The sequence below is a fragment of the Coturnix japonica genome, chromosome 7 (genome assembly GCF_054131305.1).
Source record: "Coturnix japonica strain WE chromosome 7, WE-NBRP24, whole genome shotgun sequence".
Lineage (NCBI taxonomy): Eukaryota > Metazoa > Chordata > Aves > Galliformes > Phasianidae > Coturnix > Coturnix japonica.
The window spans coordinates 1,252,589-1,270,885 of record NC_140669.1 but is presented as its reverse complement, the minus strand read 5'-3'; the positions used below and the strand labels follow the sequence as shown (position 1 = coordinate 1,270,885).

General features: G+C 39.7%; 1 long non-coding RNA gene across 1 annotated transcript in view; it reads right to left on the bottom strand.

Annotated features, from left to right (window-relative positions):
- LOC116653703 (uncharacterized) overlaps positions 1–13,454 on the bottom strand; it is a 35,328-nt gene extending 21,874 nt beyond the window's left edge. Inside the window, exon 1 of the long non-coding RNA XR_004308080.2 lies at positions 13,313–13,454. This is a non-coding gene — a long non-coding RNA (uncharacterized LOC116653703). The remainder of the gene's footprint in view (positions 1–13,312) is intronic.
- Positions 13,455–18,297: the final 4,843 nt, after the last annotated feature.

The window sequence follows — 18,297 nt, the reverse complement described above, 5'->3', positions numbered from 1 at the left end:
GGAAATATCAAGGTTTTGTATGAAAATGGGAGAAACGCCAGGAGATCTCTAGGTCAAGTTGCCATTACACCTCTGAAACATCACCATTCAATGAGAGCCAAACTGCCTGAAATAACAGAGTGACAGCCTGAACTTGCCTCGTTTGAGATATATTTATCATAAAACCTGTTTTTGCATTAAAACTTGCACAGTGGGTAAATCTAATACATCTACTATCAGTAAGAGAATTCAAAAGGGGAAAGTTCTCCTAAAAATACAACTGATCTTCACCTGTGTTGCAGGCATACAACATTACTGACTCTCCAGGGAACACAACATAGGAGGTAGTTGTACTAACACGTGAGGATATATCTGTACTTCTAATTCTGCATCCATGCACTGATCTCTGGAAAGAGGATTAAAACGTTTGCCTTGAAACTTTTAGTTGAGAACAGAAATGAAATATGAACATCTTCATTGGATAACACAATATAAATTACCTAATTAGGACACTTGATCCATGTAGCAAACCCACTTATAGATAACATGTACAGTAAATAGCAGTTCAGACCAAATGTGTCATTGGATTGCTGGTTGTTGGGTTTTTTAGTTTTCAATTTAGAAAAAAAAAGTATCCCATCTGTAGACTAATCATCTCCTAAATACCCTCTTTTTACTTTAAACTAAAAGAGCATCATTGTTACATGAGTCCAAACCCAAGTTCCTCACGCTGGGAAATCTGTGATCAAATTTTAACCAAAAAAAGAAAAAAAAAAATAAAAATGAGGATATGTTCATCTTTAGAAGGTGGTAGGTATCTATGATCTCTTAAAGTTACATGTGACAGCAATGTGTGCAATTCTATATGACACTTGAAACTACTGCTGAAGGAAAAATTAGCATAAAATAGAGTAAGCACAGCAGCATGAAGTTCCGAAGGGTGCACGTTATGTATGAGGACATAAAATGGAGAACAGCATGAAGCAGCTGAGAATTGCTGTCACCTTTGTGCACAGCACTGGGAAAATCATTAAGGGAAGGGGAAAAAAAAGCCCAGTTCTTGAATTCACAGAGTAAAAAGTATGGCAAGAAAAAAAACCAACAAGAAACAAAACTGGAACTGACTTCAAAAAACAAAATTATTAAGAACAAGCCTTACAGATTTAAACTCCATCTGCTTCATCTGTAAAAGGGAAAGATTCTGATATGAGAACTTTTAATCAAGCATAAACAAAATCCTAAGGCTGGAAGAAAAATTTAAGAAATTTAAGTGAGAAATAAATACTGAAGAAATTAACAACGTATTAAAACCAATTCTTTCCTAGGGAAGAGTATTTCTTGAGTCAAAGCTTTAGGTGATAGAAGTTGAAGCATAACTTAGAAATCTCATGTCGGAATTACTGGACCCTACAGCCTATAGATCAAAAGGTCAGAATAGTCCCTTTGGATCTTCAACTGTAAAAGCAGCAGTTTTATTCAGCACTGCTATTACCTGTATGCTGTTAGCCCTGATATCTCCCAGTCACTATTAAAACTCACATTTTGGAAGACCCCAAGTATACAGATCACATGACTTGTCTCCAGGAGTTTATAGTCTTAAAGCTCAGATTTGCAACTTGCAGTGAACACAGTTCCATATACATGGGATAATTTTCCCAAATTCAATGATAACACAATCCCAAAGTTTATTATAATGGCATTTCTCTCACTTGGCCAACACAGTTTTGGGGAGTTTGACTGCATTCCATGCTGTCTATTCTGCTTTGCACATGCAAGACTCCAAATTGCCATTTAGAATTCCTGACTTTATTAACTTTAAACTCGTGGTGCCAGCTATTTTATACAGCAAGCCAGAAGGCAGGAAGAGCCCCGTGACTTGCACAACAGATACGCGTTCCTGGAAAATACACAGGAGAGTTCTCTTTGTGTTGGAGAGGTTCAGCCCAAAGAAAGGCTCCTCACATCGACTACTCAGACTCTGTTTGCAGACTTGGAGACATTAAAAGGTTAAGGTTACCCAGATTCGCCAATCCTCATTTTGGAACAGCCAACCTAGCAGGGCATCACAGTTTCAAAGTCATGAGATGGAGGAGCCACATCTCCAAGGTCTCTCTTGTTTGAGGCCTAGTGCTGATGTACATGATTCTGGCTATGGGTGCCAAGAAATTACACACGCAGTGCCTAAGCAGTGCAGTTCATGTCCCCAGAATTGTTATTTCTGATCACCACAGCAGTTACTAAAAGCTTGTGCTCCAGACTGGTGGGATTCTGTTTCAATTTTTAGCACACTATTTTCACTGCTTCCTACACCCAGCCACAGCTTATCTATCATTTGATTCTGACAGATACATATTTTATATTTTGACAAGCAACCCACTTGACTGCTTCCCTGTGACATCATCTTATCTCTGAGTGTACCAACCTGTTAATAACTTCATTTTCTGGTTGAATTTTTCCAAATTAAATTAAGCAGGCGAAACATGTTAAGCTCACCAAGTCCTCTTAACGCTTCTGCTGAAGGGCATCTTCTGATAGCTTGATTTTGAAAAGGGCAGCGTACAACCTGTTCAGAGAGGGATCTGCTCCAAAATATCAGGTTGTTGTTGGGAGGTGGGAGATTTATTCCTTCGTTAAGGAACGTAAAGAGGACCAAACGCAAAACCAAACAACAAAAATTAAATATTTATAATCTGTTAACTAATATCCTCAAGATTATATCGTTATTTAATGGCACTTGAAGGAAGCCCTTATAAGATAAAAAGGAGCAATACAATCTAACAAACTAATTTTCAATTTTTCTTCTGTAGATAGCGAGATGGAAGCTAAATATAGTCCAACGTTAGCATGAAATAATTTTCTCTATATCTTGCAACAATGAAAAGTCAGCAGAAGCTTTTCTTTCATGTTAATTAAAACAATTTTAGGAGGGGGAAAAAAAATCTTCATCCTGGATATACTATACGATGTTGTTAATTAAATATGGGCACTTTTGTACTTATCTTACTCAATAATTAGCTCTTCTGTGGAAGCAATACTGCTCTGGACATGGAATCGCAGGACAGTGACAACATTTAATTGGATAACGTGAACACAAAATCAGAAAATCGGGCTCTTTTCCCAGTTGTGTAGCTCAGAACATTATTTCCCATTCTGAGCCTCAGCCTTCTGCCATTTAAATTGAAAATGTTGCACCACAGAGAAGGAAAATCGATACGAAAACATAGCACAACTTATTTTTTCCAGTTCTGTTACAAGTCGAAACACAGCACTTACGGTTCCTGATTTCCCCATGTGCTCAGCTCACTTCACAAAGAAGACTGGCATCAACTGGGCCACAAGCTGACAGCATCCCACCGCATCATCTCCCCATCCTGCCTTCCAAGGGCAAGGCAGACCCGGCACTTGCCCCCCCAGAGCTGTAGGGACCACAAGAGGTAGAAGAGACAAGCTCTGACCACTTTGTTGTCACTTAGCACCTGCACTCTGCTCTGCAATTGGAGGTGGTTGGGGAGCTGAGAGGTTGATGTTATCCCCCTGGAGTTACATCTTTGAAAGCCTGCTCAGAGACCTGAACTGCACAAAATGCCACTGCATACGTTACTGACACAGTGGGAATGATTAGCATCAGTGGCTTGCATCGCATGATATATCAGAAAGCATCCACTAAAGTCCGAAGCCTCCCTCTGCAGAATTCCAGAAGACTATAACTTTCAGTTGCAAAAGGGTGTCAGACTCAAATAGGGAGTTCTGAAAACACAGTGCATCTCGTCAGGCTTCCTACCAGCATCCTTCAAAGTGAGAAGCAGCACCCAGCACAGGGAAAGCAGTGAGATGCACCAGGGGCTGCCAGTGCTCCCTGGCCTCAGCCCTTCCCACTCTGCTACCAGCTTGGAAGCCAGCCTTGTATTTGCTAGAGAATACATCAAGTCAAATTACTAAAGAGCTAGGATTATGATATTTTCATTTTCTTTACCAAAGCTAAAATCATTTCCTGACAATGAGGAGTCAGATTCTATCCACTGTGATCCCCTAAGCAACCTACTTCAAATTAATGCAGGTTTTGCATAGAAAAGACATCCAGACATAGAGCAGAAGAAGCCTGGGTTTCTAGATCTGCCTTTCAAACACAGATCTGCACCGGTCAGGAGCTCTGTAACACACCCAACACAAACACCATTGGATCAGGGAGTCAGAATAAATAAATAAATAAAACCTCTAAACTTCAAGTTGCTTAAAACAGATTTAATTAGAACTAATACAAATGCATCTTTCCTACGTGGCTGATCTAATGAACGCTGGCAGTTTTAATTACGAGCCTATTTAAGGTGAACATATTGCATTACTGTGAAAAAGATGCATTATTTAACGTTGTAGGTGTACCTCCTCTATCTAAATCTGTCACACAGGCAGCATCTTTAATAGCTGTTAATGTTATGTCTCATTTTCTGAGCTTGGTATTCGAAGCTCCTAAGCACAATCTGATGGAATCCAACCCAAATCTAATAATTGCAACCTATTTTATTTTTGCCTCACTATTTAGTTTCCCCCACAAAGAGAATGACAGGTCTAATATGAGGCTCCTGAAATGTAGTTACATCTAAGCTTCAGCGCTCCAGAGCACATAAAATAAATATATGATCAATGAAATGAAACATGACAAAATGTTTCATATTGATGTTATTTTTCTTTTCAAAATGTCTTTTATGGTTAATGCCCTCAGTCACTTTTTCCATACATTTTCTTTTTTGTAATATATAGCTTTCCTAGTTCTGATTTCAAGTTCAGGGTGCCTGGGGAGAATTGGAAGATTTCTTCAAACCAAGACTGTTCCTTCAGCCTTTCACATGAGAAAATTGTTAGGCGCATTAAAGTATTCCTGACTATGTTGCATTCCTTTGTTCAGAGTGAGTTTTGGGAACACATCCTTTTCTCATTATATTTCCATAAAATATATTTGATCTATTCTATTCTTAGAATACCTCTGATGTGGTCTGTGAATGGAGCACAGTATAAAAATATTTCTTTTTTTTTTTTCTTTTTTTTTTTTTTTATACGAGACAAAATGTTTCCATTTCTTAGACGCATAAAGAGCCGCTATACAGCACTCCACAAAAGTAAAACTACACAGAAAGTTTTGGTATAACTCAGGGCAGATCACAAAAAGGAATCCGTCCCATTGCATCCAGTCACGACTCAGAGCCTCGTCAAAACGCACACAGACAGTGACAGAAGGAGAAAGAGGGGAGCAGGGAAGGAAAGAGAAATCAAGGAGGAATGAGACCTGGATAATACTACTGGGAAGCGAGTTTATATTTAGAATCACTGAAAGATGTTAACCATGTGCCTTCCTAGGAAAAAAATAAATCTGCCGTAATAGTAGTTGACAATAAAATCACCTTTGGAAAAAGCCTAAATACTTTCAGAGCGCAGACCAGGATATTTCCAAACGCAGACAGATGTTTGAAATGTTTACACAGACAGATCACTGCAGCAATGTAGGCATTTTCCCCCTTCCTTTCCCTATCTGCTGATTGTTGTCTTCTTTAGGACCTTGGGAACATGAAGCAGCAGCTGCCCCGCGCAGCGCTCTGGCCGCTCAGCCTTGGCTTGCCTGTCGCTACACCCATAACATTATGGTTTTCATCAGCCTCAGGATCTTCTCTGAAGTTTGCCTCTCCTCACCGCTCCAACCCAGAGAGTGGCACCCACCAGGACTGCCAACAGGCTCATGGGCACCTCCGCGTGTCCCGACTGCCACAGGGACCACGTTGCAGGCTGTGCCCCCAGCTGCACAGGGACTGACCACAAATGACTTAATCCCCAGCACAAACATGGCCTAATGCTCCAGCTCCTCTGCCGATTCCCCGCAGCTTCCCACTCGCAGCTCAGGGGGGGGATCGCCTCTCCTCGTTCCCACGGCTGTGGAGTTGGGATCAAAGGCTTAAGGACGAAAGAAAGCTTTCGTGCTCTTTCTTCTTCTCACAAACTCAGGTTGCAAGTGTCTTTGCTTCACTGCATTGAGAAAAAAAAAAAAGCCACGAAATATGCTTAAACCTTCACGCAGTTACGGGCTACGTATGTACAGGCAGTAGCAGCTGCATTGGATGCGGTTTGTGCCGCTTGCTGTCCCCATAAATACACGAATTTATTGTTGATTGTTTAACAGGCAAACTGGCATTCCCTCCAGATGCTATTGCACAGCCGTGGGAAGGCTCGAGCTGCCTGAGCCAGAAAGCAGGTGAAGCTGTTTGCATCTTCTTGTTTCTAAACTCTTGTCTGATTTCTAATCTCATCACAAGTGAAAAAATATCATAGGAAAATCATGCAAACTGATGTGCAAAATCTGCACACAACAGTGCTGGGTTTCTTTTTCCCCTCTTTAATTACCCTTTTGCTTTCTAAGAGCAACATACAGCTCACAGTCTCGAATCCAGACCAGTGGTGTCAGAGACCCCTCCAGAGCAAGCCCTGATCACTGCACAAAGAGCAGCGATGGAAAATGTGGGAGTTATTGAGGGAGGTGTGTTGGCAGAGCTGTGCCGCTCACCCCACAGTGCACCTGGTTGCTATCACTTCTGCTTTAAAGAGCTCTAAAATTCAGCTAATAAAATTGGAAAAGAAAGTCATATAAAGTGACATAGAAGCAGGTTTCGCATGTGAATAGAAAAAAACTTTAGCATGTTCTTTGACACGTGAAGTGTACATTCTCTTTTATCAGGCTTTTCCTGATTAAAGTAATGAGAAACATGCACTACCTAAAAAAAATAAAATAAAATAAAACAACCAAATTCGCCCACATTAATAAGAACTGCATGTGTAACAGGATCACTCTGGCAATGGCTTTTTTTCCCCCCCCCCTCTCCTATGAAATATTCTTGGGTATCGTGCAACAGCACATTTTCACCACACTGTCCACAGATTTGCACATGTAAAGAGACTTGTATGGAGACAAGCTATTTTCCACCAGGAACTCTTCATTTCCAGCAGCTATCCTAACAAGTCACCTGGCACCCCTTTCCCTTGGTGCCCCCCCTGGGTCTTCTGCCACCACCCTAATTGTCCTTCAGTGCCAAGACCTCAACTCAGGTGGGTTCAGCCACGCAGTCAGAGCCACCCTATGTTTATGGCACAGGTAAAGACGTTCACATTAAGTCCCCATATCACACCGTTGTTGAATTTCAGACACTTTTCATACTAAAGAATCCACCAAGATCCATCACTCGCTACAAGGTGATGAAGAACAAACAGCTGATGGGCACCCAGGTTCCACCTCTGTGTTCCATCCTCTCATCTTTGCCCATCATCAGCTGTTGCCATCTTGCCCAGAGATCAAGAGTGCTTCACTATCTCCAGTTCCTCACCATACAACTGTGTATCTACTTAAATGCAAGGTAGAGGCTGGTGACAGAGCGAGCGCTTTGTTTATTGACATTTCTTCCAATCAGCTCAAAGATCTGCAGGATCAATCCCTTAATTTGCAATGTCAGAGATCAGAAATGAGCCATATCTTGCTTCTTGAAAAGTTTCTATATAAATCACTGCCTTATTTAAAATAAAACATGTTATCCCCACTGAGGATCAAATTCTACATTTTAGCAATCATAATGACCCTTTACTGTGGAACACCAAAATACTGTCATAATAAACATTATGCAAGGGCTTATACTTTATATATAGATATAGATATAGATATATACATATCAATATTTTAGAATGTAACACCAAAATACACGGCTCTCCTATGGCAACATATCAAAGGCAATGCGTGCATTTTACTTACATTTTTTTACTCTTCTTTCCTTGAACAACAAGAACAAAAGAACAAACTAACTTCAGAAAGTTGTAAGCATGCTAAAAGCCTGTTAATCACAAAACAATCTAAACTGAAATTCATTTGGGGTGGGCTAGGGGTAGGTTTGTGATTCAAACTGCCTTGTTTCTTATACACTGGTTCACGTGTCAGCATGCCAATGCATCATGCCTGGTTATGTTAGTCTTGTTGTGATAAAATCAAGTTCCTGACGTAATGAGGCTTGATGCCCTATCTTCATTATGTGTTGGAGTGCCTGTTTTAAGAGCATCAGCTTTTAGTGCCTTTGCAGTTCCCTAGTTCCCGTGTTGCATGAGTTTGCCGACTAGTGGGTAAGGCTGATCCCCACTTCACTCACTGGTCCCTGCAGAGACCGCCCAGCAAGATGCTCGCACCCACCAGGACTCCAAATGCACTTAAATCATACGTGGCAATTGTCCAAGCACAAAGGAGAGGCTGTACAATAAACAGCTGCATCAGCTGAATGTGACAGTACGGCTCGGTATGTATCGCTTTCCCAGAGCCCTCCCTGAAAGCCCAGCTCCTCATAGGACACATAATGAATGCTTGCATTTGTCACTTGTGCAAACCATGCTGAAATGGTGAAATCAGCTATCTGATGGAAGACCATGCGGGTATAGAACTGACTGGCTTCCTGAGGGGTATTGTCCAACAACTTTGTGCTTAACCAGATATCCTAGTAAAACTCAGTAAACGCAAGGTTTGAGCCCACTAACAATCCTCCTAGGTAGGATTATTACTCTACAACACGACTCTCAGCCAGCTGTTAGAAATTCAGATATGTGACAGCCTCCATATTAACACTTATTTCCATTAAATTCACTTAAATCATCAAAGTATTTTTCCTCTCTCTTCCACTGAAATACAGCATTGCAGTCAGCCCAATACACACGGCTTCATTTGGGATAGCTGGAAATTAGCAGAAAAGACACATTTCCTTTCAAACACATCTTTTCCTACTTAAGTTGCACTGTTGTCATTACGGGGCTCAAGACTTCAGTGTTGATACTACTAAGATGATAACATGCTACGTGTTATGGACGTGAAATGCATCAAAACTATCAGACTGAATTTGAATAGGGCTACAACAATACAGACATGCCAAACAGTTTGTGCTTTAGGGTTTGATTTTGACTGTTTTCAAAGTAGAACACAAGGTAAGGATCACTGCTTCATGGCGTCCTGTAAATGCCCAGCCTTCACTCTACCATGCAGGAGTCCTCTAAGTAGAACTGGCAGTCACCAAATGAAAGTCTCCTTGAGCACGATAGCCTAGAAAGCATTCACTCAAAGGATACAGCTAATTTTTCCTGTAATATACAATGATATTATTGAACACTTAACATCATATCATACAATGGGCTGGCACAAACAGAAGCAGCAATTTATTAACTTATGAATCCTTGTACCAGAGCTACCTCTCATTTGGAAAAAGGGATTCTGGACTTCAGAAATTTGTATTATAAATTATTTATACAAGCACAAGAGTAAAGTAAATATGTTCATTAAGTGCATACTGTGGTACAGCTGACTTGCACGTAACTTCCATGCTCGGATCTTGAGGTAACATATTTCACATTTGATAGAAATAAATTTTACAGAAACAAGATGTAACAAAGCAAAGATTTATCAAGCATAATTATGCTACAAGTGTCAATGCTTCTCCAGCATCAGCAGTGGACGTAATCTGTGCTGTGGTCATGCACAAGTAAGAAGCAACAGATAATACTTTTTGGTGAAAGAATTTAGCAGCAACCCCTGTCTTTTGGAAGCTAACCTAAGTACTGACAGGTATATAATTTGCTGATGATAAAGGTACTTCAGCAGTTAAATATGAATAAGCATGAAAATTTCACCCATTGACAAGATACAGATTAGACTAAAATACTAAGAATATTTCATAATTCAAGATATAACTCAGATTACAACCCTCAAACTCCCCGTATACTAATATCAAAGTAGTCCACTATGCCCAACTTCATGTAGTTTTCAAATATATCGTGAAGCAGAGGAAGACCCCGCAGACAACAGGGTTCTACTTTGGGAGGTTTTTGAACTGAATTAAAGCTTCTCAGAGGAAAAAGTGAAAGGCAAATTTCTTACACTGGAGAAAAACTTGTTGGTTTTTGGTTGTTTTTTTGTGAAATTGACTGGTTTACATCTTGAAGCATTCCAAAAAAATTAAAATAATAAACATCCCAGGCTTGCTGCCTCTTTAGCTGGACAGGTTTCCCACAGCTGAATCCTTTGATGATACTCTTTGGACTTTCTATTTTAAGAAGTCATCCCTTTCTGCTTCTCTCTGGAGAGAAATTCTTTTGCTCTCCTGCCAATCTTCCTCCCGACCTTTCTGTCCTGAGTACTTGGCTTTTCCTTCTCTTAAGTCCTCTTTCTCCCTTCATATTGCAAGACCCTCTCCATTTTCAGTGCCAATAATTCTCTCAGTTGCAAGAAGTCCCCTTCTTTTGCCCTGGATGCCAAACTATTTAATGCTCTATAGTCCTTCTCTCCAACTTACAGATAAAAAAAAAAAAAACCATATTGCCAAGACCACCCCATATATCTGTGGCAGAGTAACAGCCACTATTGATACAACTGGATATATTAACTGCAGAAACCACACATAGTAGTAAAAACCTACATTATTATGACATTGAAGTTATATGTAAACATTGACCTCAATTACACATCAAGAGGAAATTACATTTCAAATGTTATAGGTAATTTATTTTTAACACAATCTCTAATTTCCAAACCAAAATATTACTTTAAAGAACACGTAAAGATATATTGGACACAACCTTTTGTGTGTGCATGTGTGTGTAGGCCTGCTTAGTAAACACCTCCTTACCATAAGTACCATAAAAACAGAAATATGATTAAATCGTCTGTTTTGCATGGGTTTTGCATGTTCTGCCTAAAGACAGCACTGTTTGTTGCAATGGTTACCAGACAGCATGCAACAAGCTCTTCAGCAAACTCCTTGACATAGCTCTCACCAACAGCCATCTCTGACTCTCACTGGAGGTGATTTACCAGATCCCTTCACATCACAAACACCTGTCCACACCTGGGACTAAGAGAGATGCACTTTTTGGCCTTAAACAAAGGCTTGATGTAAGTAGGCACATTATTGCCTTTCAATTACAGAAATATGTCTTCATCTACTCCAGCCAGATTCATATTTAAACACGATGGCATTGTCATTCAAAAACTTCAGGCTTGATAACCACAGTTCTCACAGTCTCAGTACGAAACCCATAACTATAAAGGAATTACAGATCTCTTGGAGTACAGCAAGCAAAAAGCAGACTACACCTCCAAGACCACCATCCTTATAGACAGCCCTCCTCCTTTTAAATGTAAAGCAAGCCACTTTGTGTCATTTTGGAAAGTCTCTGAAGGACCGATCAATTCTGTGGGCTCTATCACCAACAGGAATGCATTCCCACTTGAGAACTTCAGCAAGAAATGTACTCATGGAGATGGATAAAGAGCATCAGGTAACAAAAAGAGAATCATTCCTAAAAACAAATTATAAGACAAATAAACAAACTCCTCTCCATGCATCGGGAGCCATAGTGGTCAAATGTATAGATGTCTCTTCTGGAAAATTTTGAGACTAAATACAGAAATCACTGCACAAGTACCTGCTCATACAACAATATATGCACAAAAAGAAGCTGTTGTCAGCTGAGACAGAACATGATCAAATTCTCTGCTAGCCTGGTGCAAATTCCCCTCAAAATAAGGACGTTATTTGTTCAGAGCACTGAAGCCTACCTACTATTCTTAACCTCTGAAGTCTTTAAAGATTATTATGGTTTGGGGGGATTTCAATCTGCCCAGGTCAGTTTTACCTGGCAAAGGTACCCATCCTAATTTTCTGGTTCACATTTTATATGGTAAAGTAGAACAGCTTTCAATTTAGGGAATAAAACACCCTCCATCTGAAGAAAATTCTCACATTACAGTACGTTAACAAGAATCTACTCCAATTGTGGTCAGTTGTCATGGAGAAAGAAGGGGGGGGGAAAAGTATATTCCCATGTGAAAACATCTCTCATAAAAAAAAAAAAGGGGAGGGGGGGGGAAAGAAAGAGAAAAAGAAGGAAAAAAACCACACAAACAAAACCCCAACTCCCCTCCTTCCTGTGTTTGACATTTTATGCAAAGTAGGTGAATCTGGAATAAGAGATCATTTTAAAAAAATACTCATTATGCTATTTCTGTACATAAATGTGGTTGTGTAAAAGTATAACAGGAATGCATTCACAATTGGTTTAAGTAATTTTCTCTTGGCAAACCACCATAAAAAACAGGAGCGTCATGGCGCCACCAGAATCCTAAATTGTGGTGGAGAATCATCAGTACACATGGCATTAATCTCTGTCTCCTGCAAGGAGACACCCCTGCCTGCATTACTGGCCTCTCTCTTAAATCTAAGGCATTGTAACTTGAGTTTAAAATGACACCATAAATAAGATATACTCTCTCCCTCCCCTGGCAAAAAAAAAAGAGAAAGATTGCCCACTTTATTAAAAAGACACACATTTCGGTCAACTGCAGTTAGCGCCCTTCAGTGCCGAAGCACACCAAAAGTGCAAAACTAATGGGTTAATAACGGATCCTGCACTCTTCAGGATTCGCATTGGACATGATTCAGAGTACTGAAAGACTTTTTAAATACACACGTATAATTAGTTAACCCATTGGTATTACATTCTTGTTACTTTGGATGGATCACAAGACTTCAGGGATCTCATTATACCATAGTAGCTTATTTTCCCCAGTGACTGAGAACGCTTAGCTGTATTTTAATATCTTACTATTAAATGCTTACTAAGTTTTCATATCTTCTATTTTTTTTCCTTCTCCCAAATTTAGGCAGAGCACAGTTTTGTTAATAGAGCAATTTAAAATACCACCATTCTCTTTGCAAATTTCTCCGTGACCTGTAAGCTGTTTTGGAATGTTCTACCAGATGAAATCCATGTCTTTTAAAGGAAACTGTCTCTCTATTTTGGTGGAGGAAGAAAAAAAAAAGAAAGAAAGAAAGACTGATAGTTTGGGAACACCCACTCAAGATAAAATAAGGATCCTGTAGATTTCCTGTGGGGGTTAATGGAGGCCAGGCCAATGGTAACTGACCTTGAAGTCCACGCATGAAGCTTCGTGTTTGTCCTCAGATTATTTATGTTTTCTTTTTCTTTTTTTTTTTTAAAGGATTCTTTAGTATGCAAAGCTAAGTTTGTCAACCCTGATATGGTGAGAGTCCAAAAATGTTGCTGATAAGTGCCACCTTTATATGCACTTAAGGGGAAAAAAAAAAAAAAGCAGGGAACTAAACATGGAAATATTTTTAGTTGCTTTACTTATAATCTAAACTTTACTTACTGCAACATTGCCAAAAACATGCTAAAATAATTCAGAGATAGCACAGCAGCAAAGTATCAGCATACGAAATAATTAGCAGATATAGGTATTTTAAATGACACTTACCCACAATGACAAAGTTTAATTCAGATTGTGAGCCATGGTATGCTTTTCCCAACAAGTTATTTGATCGTAAGACTGTCTTAAGAAGCAATTATTTTAGGTACCTAGGAAAAGAAGCCAAAAAAAAAAAGTGTTGAAGATCCATACACGGGGTTTCTGCAAATGAATATGATGTATTCCAGAAACAACATGCATTCACACAGACACTCAATAAGAAAAGGACTGTTTACTCAGTTTATAGCTTGAAAACCACTAGGGACTGTGTTCCAGTATGGGAAATTTTAGTACAGAGCATTGTTAATACAAAATAAAAAGCAAGCCTGGGAAGTTCGGATTATATTTTCTTTCGAAAATACTTGTTTGGACCATTAAAAAAAATATTGCCTCCTAATGTCAAAGTATGAACAAATACTTTTTCAGATGAATAAAGTCTGTAATCAGTTAGATAAGAGCAATATGCTTTTTTTCTTTTTTTTTTTTGGCATTTAATCAAACAATGAAATCACATACACATTTCCTGACACAAAAGACAAATGATGTAATAATCCGAAGGAGTTTCTCTATCTCCTTGGAACTTTGCATACTTGACTTGTTTTCCATATTTTGTGACTTTAAATGGTGGGAAAATTATATTAAAATGCTTGTAGCTGTTCCTCTAAACTAGCATCCTTTTTGTTTTATTGTATTTAATATAAAAGCAGCAATTATTTGATTTCAAAGTTATGAAAATATGTACCTTATGAGAAAACAAGCAATTTAAGCTTTAATTGGTGTCATTTTTCACAGAACTGGCAAGATTCTTGCATCCCTGGCATGTTGTTTTCTATAAAACTGCAGAGCTGCTTTCAATGAATGTTTTACGAATGTATAAGTTGCTACATGAAGGTACGTGAGTGGATGCCTGGAAATATAAGATTTCTGAGGGGATTTATTCACAAAAGATGCATTTCATTTCATAGCGTATATACTGTAATTTTTCCTTAATATTCCTAATGTGCTTTGCTTCCCATTAAGAATTTCTTCCATTCTTCTATGGGAAGAAAGGGGAGGTATGCAAGAGGGATATTTTGCACAGGAGAAATAGAAATAAAGAAGGGAAAAACAATGGAAAAGAAATTGTTTTGAAATCAAGTATTTTACGTACGGCTCTTGTATAAAAATCAGACACCCAAACCAATGGGTTTTCCTTTGTTTTCTTACTTGAAAGGGCTCAGCCCATACTTTAAACTTCCTCCATGAAGTATGCAACAGTCCTACCCCCTTAAATCATAGGGAAACATAGGTGTATTTATTTTATTATGTGAAATGGTACCCAAAAGGTGTGTGCTAGAAGCCTATGACACGAGTTCCCATAAAGATGTACTGCAAAAGGTAATTCCAGCTAAAAAGCCTGACCTGTTGTGCAGCTGTCCATCCCTACGCCAGTCATAGCAAGCAGTGTATGGCCGCAAACAACAAGACAGCCAACAACGCCTTGCAGCGACCTCTAGGCACAAGAGCTTGTGCAGACTGAGTTATGGACACAAACTGGAGACAAAACTTTTGATGACGTTGTGGCCTTCTTTTTTTTTGTCAACATTTCAGAGGACTGGTGGTCTTGGGAGCACCTGCAGCAGATATTTGTGCTGCAGGAGCAAAAAGACTTCGACGCTTTGCTTTAGCAAGATGATATTTAGACACGCTATCATACAAACTTATTTCAGAACTGCATCACACAAACAGGTTGAACTGGTCAATTTGTTTATATATATGCTTTAAAGAGGAATCTAGAACACCACAAGCTGGGGCAGCACAAGGTACTACGCTGGGAACATCGGCAAGACTCAGGCTCAACCAGGAGGGCCCATCCATGCTGAGCAGTTAATTACAGGTTCGTAGCCGTTTAGTCCATAATTTTTCTGTGCTAGATTTTATGAGGTAGACACCAACGTGTCTGGGTCACAAGCATATCTACCCAGCCACGTGTTGACTGGAACCCACTAACACCCCAACACTGTGACAAACCCTGCAACCCTTCCTCTCTCTATCCACCTTCTCATACATTCCCTCATATATCAAAACACCTAATACCTTGTCTTTCGATCCTGCCTGTGACCATTCCTTCTTTACACTTCAACATTTTAATTAAAAAGCAATAAAACACTTTAATTTGAGGTTTGTACATAAAAATACAAGTAAAATTGTCCGAACACTGGGCAAATACTATTGAAATCTGAGCTGAAAGGCAGTTAGAGTAACTTTAACCACCTGAGAAATGCAATAATCACCCTGAAATGCACAGCCTGGAGTGTTTTATTGCCATTATAAACTGCAATTTATACATTAAAATAAGGAAAACAGTCAGACCCATCCATTTATGAGGTATAATAAATATGGTTATGACATCACTGACAACCAGTCACAAACTTCTAAACACATCCAGAGCTCTAAAGCAATTTCACAGTTACCTTTTAAATCTGTTTTCTATCAGCACGTGTGTATTTCTTGGGTGTGCATGCAGCCATTGGCCTGACTCAGCAGCAGTGCCCTCATGGGTGTGAAGGACCCCTGGATTCAGGGATTTGGGATTGATTTTGAGTTCCACTGCTTGTACCCATCCAGCCTTCCATTACAAGGACAACTATTACACCATCACATACCTTTCCTCATGACACTCATCCTACAATAAAACAAAAAAATTAATCTTTAGAGAATTAGGCCCTTTTTACTTTCCCCTGTCACATAACATCACCTTAACAGAAGTTAGAGAAAAAATGCTCTAAAATGGCCATTAGAGATCATCACAAAGTCTCTCTGTCTGTATTCACGCTAAGTGGTAGCACCCCAGAAGAGTCGGCCCTTGCATTCCCCTTTGGATCCAGCCATTCAGTTGCTTTTGCCAGATTTCTTCTTCAAACATCCCCCAACTTTTGTTCTTTCCACTGTTGCAAACTTCTTGGGGGAGGAGAGTTTCTAAAATGGATAAATGGTACCTCAGGGAACAGCTCTTCTCTAAGAACAAGCTAACAGGATAAGCCCATAATAGAAATATAAATCAACTGCAGAATTTTATTTATTTTTTTTTTTCCAGTGTTTTTCTCTCATAACCACCAGCAAGCATTTCTCTTCCTTAATGCTCAGCCCTTTTCCAGATAAAACCCGGTCCCCTCTGCCTTCCAGCTGCTGCTCATTTGTCACATGCACAGCAGCCATGGGCCTGAATCAGCAACGGTGCCTCCCACTTCTTGTACACTTCACATTCCTTCTTCATAGCCCAGTAGTAATTGCTCTTCATCTCCCCACGTTTATGCTTAAATCAGCCCGGTATTTCTGCAGAGGGAATTCCTGGTTGGCACTCAGCTCTGGTCATCATCTCACTGGGAACTGGTCTTCGATTCCCTCACCTTCCCCTGGAGGCATCACTCTGTGGAAACTTCTAGCACAGAAGTAGCAGCAAGCTCACTTAAAAACAATATAAAATAAAATACTAAGGAATCTTGAAGTCAGCAAAGGCAGGACAGCATGGGTAGAACAAGACAGCAGAAGAGCACTCCGATAAGATAAGGCCTTTTGACAGTGGCCTTTATAGAAATTTGCTGGTTTCTACTACCGTGCAAAACAGAGGCTATTACGGCAAATGATTTTTAAGTGATATTTTCCATACCATCTCTGCTTATACCATAGAGTAGCCCACTAAGAACAAGATGTACTTTCAGATTGTTCTGACTCATCTCTTTCCATCTTTCAAAGCTGCATGGAAACTTTGTTCTTAAGCACCTTACAGTGCCTGAAATGCAAGAACTGAGACACTGACCCTGAATGCAGGGCTTGGAAGAAAACCACAGAGCTCCTAAATCAGACTGAATATTTAAAGGTAAGTTGAGAAAGAGCAAAGTCAAATCATATATGCCTTCAGTGCACTGCATCACTCTCACTGCGACAACTCCATAGCAAAAGAAAGCAAGCATAACAGATGACATCACGCTTCAAATGAAGTCATCTCTCTACATAAGGAAACCTGTGATCAACTAGAGATGGCAGGAGAAACTGTTATTCTTCACTGCAGTATAATCTCTTCCGTTCAATCAGGTTCATCCAAACATCTGAGCCTAAAACGAGATCATAACTTTTGCCCCCATTAATTCACCTGACCATCATCAATACAGGACACAGCTCTCTCCAACATCTGCAGTTTTCTCTTGCCTTAAGCAATGTTGGCACAAAAACATTTCATTCCACTAACATCTTGCTTTCAATTACAGAAGATGCCATTCAGGTCTTTATCTAAATAGGGAAGTTCCTGCATAAAAATAAAAAATAAAAAGCCAAACGTGGGGGGAAGAGGATGAAATTACTCCTCTTTTCTGCAGCACACAGAAATACACACATCTTCCATACCATCCTGTACTACATCATAGCAGTAGCATCCCATGGAAGCTGAGAAAAGCCTTCAGTTTTGGCAGCAAGCCCATTGGCCTGGCTAAAGGTTTGCAAGGAAGACTGTTTTCTCGACCACAGAGTACTAAGATCTCTGTCCACTGGGAGCATCACAGCAAAGCACTGCTCTGCAAAGGAAGATTGCTACAAGACCCTTGGTGGCACGAGCTTTCATCAGTCATGTAAAAGTAGGCCAGATCCTAAGGAAGACTTTTCTTTCATTTTGAATAAATGTTACTATTAGAAAACATGCGTTTTGAGTAACTCCAGTGGATTTGGGTGACATACTGCTGGGGGGTGGGAAGGAGAGAGAAGCAAGTAGTTAAAAATAGTCAACACTGGTGGTTAGTACATTGCTACTGGAAGATGCTGATAAGAAAGGAAGGCAAGGATGATTTTTCACTCTCTCTTTGCTGTGTATGAAAACAAGTCATGAAATACGTTTTTACGCTGTGAGCCAGTTAGCAATGCTCCTCCTGGTTCAAAACTGAGCAAAGGCAGACAGAGAACCTGGCATATTGCACACATACGCACACACCCCTCAGCGCTGCTCAGCCCTGTGCTTATGATCC